The following is an 8,857-nucleotide window of genomic DNA, read 5'->3' as shown; positions in this document are numbered from 1 at the left end:
GGCAGTGAGATGGCAGTAATGGAGGTGATGATGATGAAACATGATTTAAACCAAAAATGCATCAGAATAGGAACACAGGGAAAATAGGAATGCAAGAAATTAAACACAAACTAAACTGCACAAATTATTGCACTAAGTGAGTGCCTTTAGAAGGCCGTCTGCAATCTGTTCAGGTGTGTTCCAATCACTCTACTCAACTCAGTGCAGGTGTGTAACAAATTAGGCAAGTGCCCAGTCTGGCTCCTCCCACCTAGGATTGAGCAGGAGGGGATTTTCTATTAGTGAATATAGCATGAAAATCTGTTTAACCACTTTAACAGTACTGTACACACTACTACGTACGTACATAGATAATATGCTATTTTCAGCACCTACTCGTCATATAACACAGTATATAAATTAGGCAAAAAGCTAACATGAGAACCACAAATGTAGCCTTTTGAAGGCCTACTGATGTCCTGGGGTTTCAATGGAACAATCCAAGTAGCCTGGAAACCAGACCAATCGGCCAGTGCAAAAAAAAGCCCTCAGCAGATTAGTCCAGCCCCACTCCGTTGTGACTGGTTTTCGCTGCTCCCGAAGTTGTGGGGCACCAATCAGGGCCCGTTATGCAAATATGGGGCAGGCTTATCACCAGAGGCATTTTTTCTAATCCGGCCCTTGGTTCCACACAGAGATTCCAGACTAATATCTACGCAGTGATATTAGTCTGGCCATGCCAGGCTACGATCCAAGTGTTTTTTGTTTTCTTTCTCTCTCCATTTTGACTTTCATTTTTTCTTTGTTTTGTAAAAGGGTAGGCGTAATAAGCAATGCTTCAGCCTATACCTTTTTGGTCAGAAATGTGGGTATCTTTTCTTGATAACATTTATTTTATTTTATTTTATTACCTATTACTGTATGTTACCACAAATTGACTGACTGAAATAAACTAAACTAAACTAAACCAAGTACTGTCTATAACTCTAAAGTTCCATATCCATCTGGGGGCTACCGTTTCACAATCCTTGATGAAAATCAGACTCTCTTAAGTCTAATTTATAGGATATAGCCTACAAATTAGTAGCCTATATACCGTCATTTTAAAGGCTGAAAATGTGGATACTATTTTCGATCGCTTTGATCGATTGGCCAGGTTGTTTATGATCAGTTTCTAGGGACAATGTTGAAAAAGAAAAAGGGATGAATTTCCTTTTCCAACAGTGAAAATACCAGAATATGAAATTGCTGGATATTGTGGGGATGATAGATAAGACACTGCTGGCGTCTATTTGGGCAACTGCCGCTACACAACAGTGAGCACAGTTGATTGGTGTTGTGTACGGGATCAAATCCAAATATAATTTGAGTGTTTTTGGAGAGGTTTCGAAGGGAGGGAAATGATAAGGGGATTACCTGACAACTTCTTTGGTGGGGCAGATTAAACATTCTGATACAATACGCCGAAAAGGATTCGATAATATGACATTGGTTCCTGAGTCACAGTATGAACACGCTGCACACACACACGCAAATGCACCATTTCTAAATGTGTGGCTATCTACCTTATATTGCTGAGAAGAGCAGAGATTTCAGCAGAAATCTCTCTCTACTAGGGCCCAAATGAAAAGCTTAGCGGTGCTGCCTGCCTGCCGCAGTGAGTCTCACACCTCTGGGGAATTCTCCACACAGAGAGAGATGCAGCCGAGAAGCACAAGTGGAGGAATTGTCAGGGTGTGTTTAGATTTCACGTCGGCGATACATTTTTATTATGGAAGAAACGACCCACTAGAGCTGCAACTATTGATTATTTTCGAGGCCGATTTGATTAATGAAACATTTCAAAAGGGCTTTTTCTTAAATATTGCTTTTTAAAAAACAGGGTAATGCAAAAATTGTGAAAATAGCAGATCTACAAGGTTCACAACGCAAAGTGTTGCGATGCATTATGAGCTTAATAGATGTGCCATTTTCCCTATTTTAAAAAAATCTTTGAAGCTTTTTGCCTACAATGACATTCCCCCAAAATAGGGATTATTATTAATTATTAATTATTTAATAAAATTATTGATTAGCGATAATCTTTTTATAATCGATTTAAACCAATTACTTATCTGTTGCACATCTGCAATCCACCAAAGTCCAGGAAACATGTGTGTCTCTACTTTTATAATGAGCCAGGTCCTTTATAGAGTTGACAACCAGATTGGTCTTCAACAGCAGCAGTTTGCAGACTCCTGGAAAATGGCATGAATTGCTGCTGTGGCCCTTTCTAAACAGCAAAGGGTATAAATAACAAGCAGGACAACAGTGGAAAGGTGAAAATGTGTGCCGTCTAACTTTACACTCACAGCGTGCACACTAGGCCATTGGTTCTCTAAGTGGGGTTTGGGGACCCCCAGGGGTCCTTGGGGGGATACCAGGGGGTCCCCAGCTAAATTAGTTACTAAATTAGTGTCATAATCATTTTAACAACTTTAACCATATGTTATACTTTGGCTATTCAAAATAGCAGATATACAAGCTCATAGCTCGGGACCGAGTGCCGAGAGCTTATATGTAGATCTGCTATTTATTGAAAAATCGTGAAAATTTGCACAAATCTTTTGCAAATCTTTGAATATATATATTTTTTAAGCAAACAAATCTTTGCTTCTGGAGGTCACTGTCACAAAATATGAGATGGGGGTCCACAGACAAATATGTATCATTTCGGCGGTCCTTCACATGAAGAAGTTTGAGATCCACAGCACTAGGCTATACCACGTCATATTGGATATTTTGTAGACATTATGAAAACATTAATGGGTTGCCATATATACTACCTTTGGTCTGCACGGTGCGGTGGTGCTCGACCTTTTACTGGATCGGGGCCCGCTTGAAAATCTCGAAAGCGTCCGTGGCCCACCCACTTACTGCCGTGTTAAGTGGTCAGATGGGTGGCCCACGTGCATTTGCAGAGCCCATTTATTTTAACGATCAATCAGTCGGTTGTTCCAGCTTTGATCAATTAACGTAGTACACTTTAAGCGGCATCATGATGGAAACCAATTTCTCAAGGTTTTGTAGAAAAAAATACCATTACTTTTTTGCATCCATTTTTTGTATATAATATCATCAGAAAAATCTTTATGATAATCTTTGCTAATTATTTGGGGGCCCAATTGCAACATCCTCACGGTCCACCCACAGGTTGGGAATGGCTGGAGGAGGTGTATATATTTCCCATTTCTCTAGGCAGAAGGAAAGAATCACAAAGAATCAAACATGGAGTGGAATCGCTACTACATTCACCAAACTATCTTTAAAAAAAAATCAACATTGTGAGGGCGGGAAGGCACAATGCAGGGCACACATTATACGCAGAGTCAGAGAAAACTATAATTCATGTATTTGTGATTCAATAAAAGCACAAGGTCAAGGCCAGCACACCAGAGGCACAGCACGCCCCGGCTAAAACTCTAGAATCGCATGCTGAGTGACCCGTGTGGAGGATCGCATGCTGAGTGACCTGTGTGGAGGATCGCTTTTCAAAGGGAAACCATTTTTGGACCATGACCTGGTTAGAAGAGATGGAGCCTTGTGTGAGCTAAACAAGCATACGAGTGGGATTAGAGAGGCAGCATGGAATCCCAACAGGCATGGATATTTCTACTATAGTTGAAAGAAACTCAAACATGCGCACGCACACACACACACACACGTTTCTATTACTGGACATCAGCATTTTAGGACGTCAATATTATGAATGCCATGTTTGTTTACCAATTTTTGCCATTTTTAACCCATTAAGTAAGACCTGAGGCTGATTCTACAAAATGACTTCCAAATCCTAGCAGTTCTTTCAAAACATTTTTTTACTGTATCAGTGGTTGTCAAGGACCCCAAGAATGACATGTATTTGGCCCCCATCTCAAAATATTTAGTTCCAGGGACCCCCAGAAGCAAAGATTTGAGTTAAAAATGTTTGCTTTAAAAATATTTATATTCATAGATTTGCACGAATTTTCAAGATTTTTCAAAAATAGCAGATCTACAAGGTCATAGCGCGGCACCGAGTGCCGCGCTATGAGCTTGTAGATCTGCTATTTTTGAATAGCCAAAGAAATCTAAAGAGACACAGATGCGTTCCCGGTCTTAATGGGTTAAGCCTAAAGCTTAGTATACACAGTGAATCTACAAGTTCATAATGTATCGCGCCGCGACGCATTGTAAGCTTGTAGATCTGCTATTTCCGGTGTGCGACACCAGCGCACAACTATAAAGTAAGTATAAATCAGACATAACTCCAACCAGAACTCCTAAACTTAACACCTCTTAAATGCCTAAACCTCAATCTTTCCTTAATTGTGAGCGTACCGTAACTCTAAACATATTTCTTAACAGTAAAACGACCATTTCTCTTGTGAGAACCAGGGAAATTATGTTCACACAAATGTCTAAATTCAGCTATAATTGTGGAGACGTCGTGGGCGTGGCCCTCTCACACGCACACGCACACGCACACGCACACACACAAACATGCATACAGCCTGGAGGCTATACTGTATATGAAAGGGTGTGGAAGTATCTTCTTAGTGGCTGAGTCAGGCGGAGGGCAAGGAGAAGAAAGATCACACACAACACTGCTGGGCTGCTGGGCTAAGATGCAACACAGAGTTGGCCTCCAGTGACTCATCATCCACCATTATTTCTGACCTCTGTCAATCACAGGGGTTTGTGTGGGGCTTCTTTCCATACTCATCGCCATCCGTCCGGTGAAAACCTTATATGTCAACGCTGTTCCTTTTTATTATTATGTAAAAAATATAATTAAAAGAGCAGAAATAGCCGATCTACAAGCGATGCAACACATTGTGAGTTTGCAGTTCCGCTATTTTCACTGCTTTTGTGCAACACTTATGATGAAGTAGGGCATTCATTTACTAAAACAAACGAGATACAGGGTTTCTAGGCCGGTAAACCATCCCGGTCTGGCGCCAAGCACTGGGTGGGCGTTTTTTGCAGAAACCAAAAAGTGGAAGAGCCAATCACAGGGCCCCGAGCGCAGACGTTAGCGTTGTTGCTGCTTTTCCAAAATATCCTTGGGCGCTATAGTACCCTGCAACGTTACTTTTTGAGCGTGCCTTCGTATTGGACAAACGCTGTAATGACACAGAGCTACCAGTGGTGTAAAGTAACTAAGTACATTTACTCAAGTACTGTACTTAAAGTAGAGTTTACAGATATTTTTTACTTTACTGGAGTATTTCCAATTTTCTGTACTTTTACTTCTACTCCACTACATCTCAGAGGCAAATATTGTACTTTCACTCCACTACAATTGTTTGAAAACTTGATTTTGATCATTATTACAAAACATACATTAACCACTTCAGCCCTTTATTTCGGCCATTTGAAAATAGCCGATCTAGAAGCTTACAATGTGTCGCGATGCGACGCATTGTAAGCTTGTAGATCTGCTATTTTCAAAAGATTTTTATACATTTTATACATTTGAGAACTTGTGAAATGGGACATTCCGCATAATGAGTACTTTTACTTTTGTACTTTAACTCTCTCGGTGCCAAGCCCCGAGTTTTTTTTTTTAAATGTTCAGAACCCAAGATATCATTATCTGAAGATATGCAGCTCCATCCACTCTTTCTTTAACTTATAACTGAAAAAGGCTGTATCTCGCTTCCTAAGCACTTTTTTTTTACTTTGAAAAGTTTAGAGGATAAGGATAATTCCTTTTAACAGGTCGTTCATGAAAGTCCTTGCGGTCTTGTTTCCAATGAGAACCTGTGAGCAATTGGGGTTAAGAGTCTTGCTCAGGGACAAATTTCATATCATCGGCACATATGCTGGGATAGCCTGGAATCGAACCTGGGGCAACCAGGGCCAGCTGGTTCCCTAGGCGGGCTCACTAACCACTCAGCTATGGCCGCCCCTAATATAAGAGAACATATTTCATTGGCACTGAGAGAGTTAAGTACATTTTGATACCATTACTTTTGTACTTTTACTGCCCTTTTTACTTTTACTTTTTGTGCATTTTTATACAGGTCTTTTACTTGTAACAGAGTATATCTACATTGCAGTATTGATACTTTTACTTAAGTAAAACATTTGAGTACTTTTTCCACCACTGGGAGCTAGAAGATGTGGCCAAAGCAGACTACTAAAACGAGTCTTACACAGTAGGACTTTAATATTGTGAAGAAAACGGATGGAATTTAATCCAAGTGTTGGTCTGTTTAACTGTTTGAATCCTAGTGTCCCTGTTATGGGCCGAACATTCAGCGAAAATAGAAGATCTACAAGCTCACAATGCTCGGTGAAGAGATTTGGTGTAGAGGTAAACAAGGAAGGGGCCTAGTATAGATTTCTATATAGCTTTCTATAGCGTATAGGGTTTAAATGGTTAATATTCTACTGTAAGTCAAGGCCTTCGTTCTAGAAGCTTCTTTTACATCCAGCTGCAATAGCTTGACACGGTACAGTATGGGAAGGTTGAAACGGGTACTGTATATATATGGGAGCAGAAATATCAAGGGAACATGACTGCAGTTTACAGTATGACAGGAGGAAAATGACTTGATGTTGTATAATAGCACACAGGAGAGCTGGCACATGCAAATCAGTGTACAGGATTATATATGAGAGGCTAAATCAGCTATGAATACAATCAAATCAAATTATTCCCAACAGGAGAATGATTAGCAAATCATTGATTACGTTCATGTAAATGATAATTAAAACATTGTGTATATGAGTTTTTGATTGCCAAAAGGCCTGGAGATTTACCACGCTGTATGGTTTCATTAATGTCAGGCAATGTGTGCACGTGCCCTATATCAACAACCCTCCCCAACCCCCCTCCTTTTATCATATTGACCACATTTGCAAAGGGAAAACTTCTTGAACTTGCAAATAAATCTTTATTTGAAATCGATGTTTCGGTCCTCAGACTTTCTTCAGGACAAACATGCTTGTCAGTAGTGTTTTCTACTTCAAGTAGATTCTCACAAATTCTGACCTGATGGTGAAGATTCAATTCATCCCCTGAGCCAGCAGGCAGGCTCTAGCTCAATGGTAAAAAAAAAAAGGCTAGAAAAAGTGTGGTCTCCGCCAGGTCAGGTACGTTATTCTGGCCTCCTTGGTGGCGCTATAATAGGCCAATGTGAAAAGGGTGCCACTGCATGCATGATTTGAGGCATTTTGTTCCAAAAATGTGTTTTGCTAAATTAGACCTGCTGGTGGCACTATAACAGGCCAATGTGAAAAAGGGTGGCATTTCTTCCTTGGCCTAGTGGGAATGTGTTTGTGAAATTTCACGGGAATCGCAAGCTGCGTTCATGATTTGAGGCATTTTGTTCAAAAGAGACCAATCCTGAAAATTTTGGAAGCGAACCTTAGCCAATAAGGATGGAATATGGGAAATCGGACAGATCTGTGTTGATCACATGACTATAGAGATACTGTGTACCAATTTGCATTTGGATAAAATCTGTTGGAGAAATGTAAAAAAATGGGTTTTGCACAAATCGGCCTCCAGGTGGTGCTATAACAGGCCCATGTGAAAAATGTGAGGCAGAAGTTCTGAATTGGCATCCAGGGAGTGTGTGTGCACAGTTTCGAGGCGACCGGGCCAACGGTGCCAGAGATTAGCTGCTAACACACGGACAGGACACACGGACACACACACGGACGGACGGACGGACGGACGGAAAAACATACTCTCTCGCCATGCCTTTCGGCCTGGCGGAGACAAAAATCAGCACTTGCGCAGGAAACCGGGTTCAAATCCAGGGTAGAAGAGCAAAGTTACATAGTGCAGCTTTATGTAAATAATCTGTGAGTACGTACTTCTTCCACTAACAAACACCCCAAGTCAAGACCCAAAGGAAATTGTACGCGTTGTTGTGTCTCATTACTTTGTTGTTGTGTTCTCATCACTCTACCAAGATAAACAAGACTCCGGCTCATCTAAAAAACAGACAGCGTGGTGATTGGCCACAACGTGAACCTTGTTCATTTTCAACCACGCTTTCCCCTTCCAAGTCAGTTGTGCTCAGTGGTGGAAAAAGTACTCAAATTCTTTACTTAAGTAAAAGTACCAATACTGCAATATAAAAATACTCTGTTACAAGTAAAAGTCCAGAATTAAAAATTTACTTTAGTAAAAGTACAAAAGTATTGGCATCAAAATGTACTTAAAGTACCAAAAGTAAAAGTACTAAATATTTGAAAATAGCCGATCTACAAGCTCACAACGCGTCGCATCGCGACGCGTTGTGAGCTTGTAGATCTGCTATTTTCAAATAGCCTAGGTTTAAAATAGGTTTAAAGTGGTTAATGTATGTTTCATTATATCATAATTTATATCTGAAAAGTAACTAGTAACTAAAGTTTTCAAGTAAATGTAGTGGAGTAAAAGTACAATATTTGCCTCTGAGATGTAGTGGAGTAGAAGTAAAAGTATTGGAAATTGGAAATACTCAAGTAAAGTACAAATACCTCAGAATTGTACTTAAGTACAGTACTTAAGTAAATGTACTTAGTTACTTTCCACCACTGGTTGTGCTGGTGGACTGTACAGTAAGTATTCCCCCCCCACACACACACACACACACACACACACTTTCAAACTCAATTTGAAAAAAAGTCCTGGGAGACAGGCGGTGGCCTCAGAGCTGGTCGATCACATTTTCTCATTAATTTAGAGGCACCGTTAGATGCCTTCCGATTACGACATGAATAATAAATAGGCTCTGCTAGTCTGCGTGTGGTGGTGGTGGTGGTGGGGGGGGGGGGTCCTGTTTAATTCACCGTCTATCCACCACGATTAGGGAGAGAGCCTCTCCAAAGTGGCAAAACCTCAAACACGTGACTC

Source organism: Gymnoscopelus braueri (genome assembly GCF_963280865.1).
Source record: "Gymnoscopelus braueri genome assembly, chromosome: 7".
Taxonomy (NCBI): Eukaryota; Metazoa; Chordata; class Actinopteri; order Myctophiformes; family Myctophidae; genus Gymnoscopelus; species Gymnoscopelus braueri.
The sequence above is the reverse complement of the archived record's forward strand: the minus strand, read 5'-3'. Positions refer to the sequence as shown.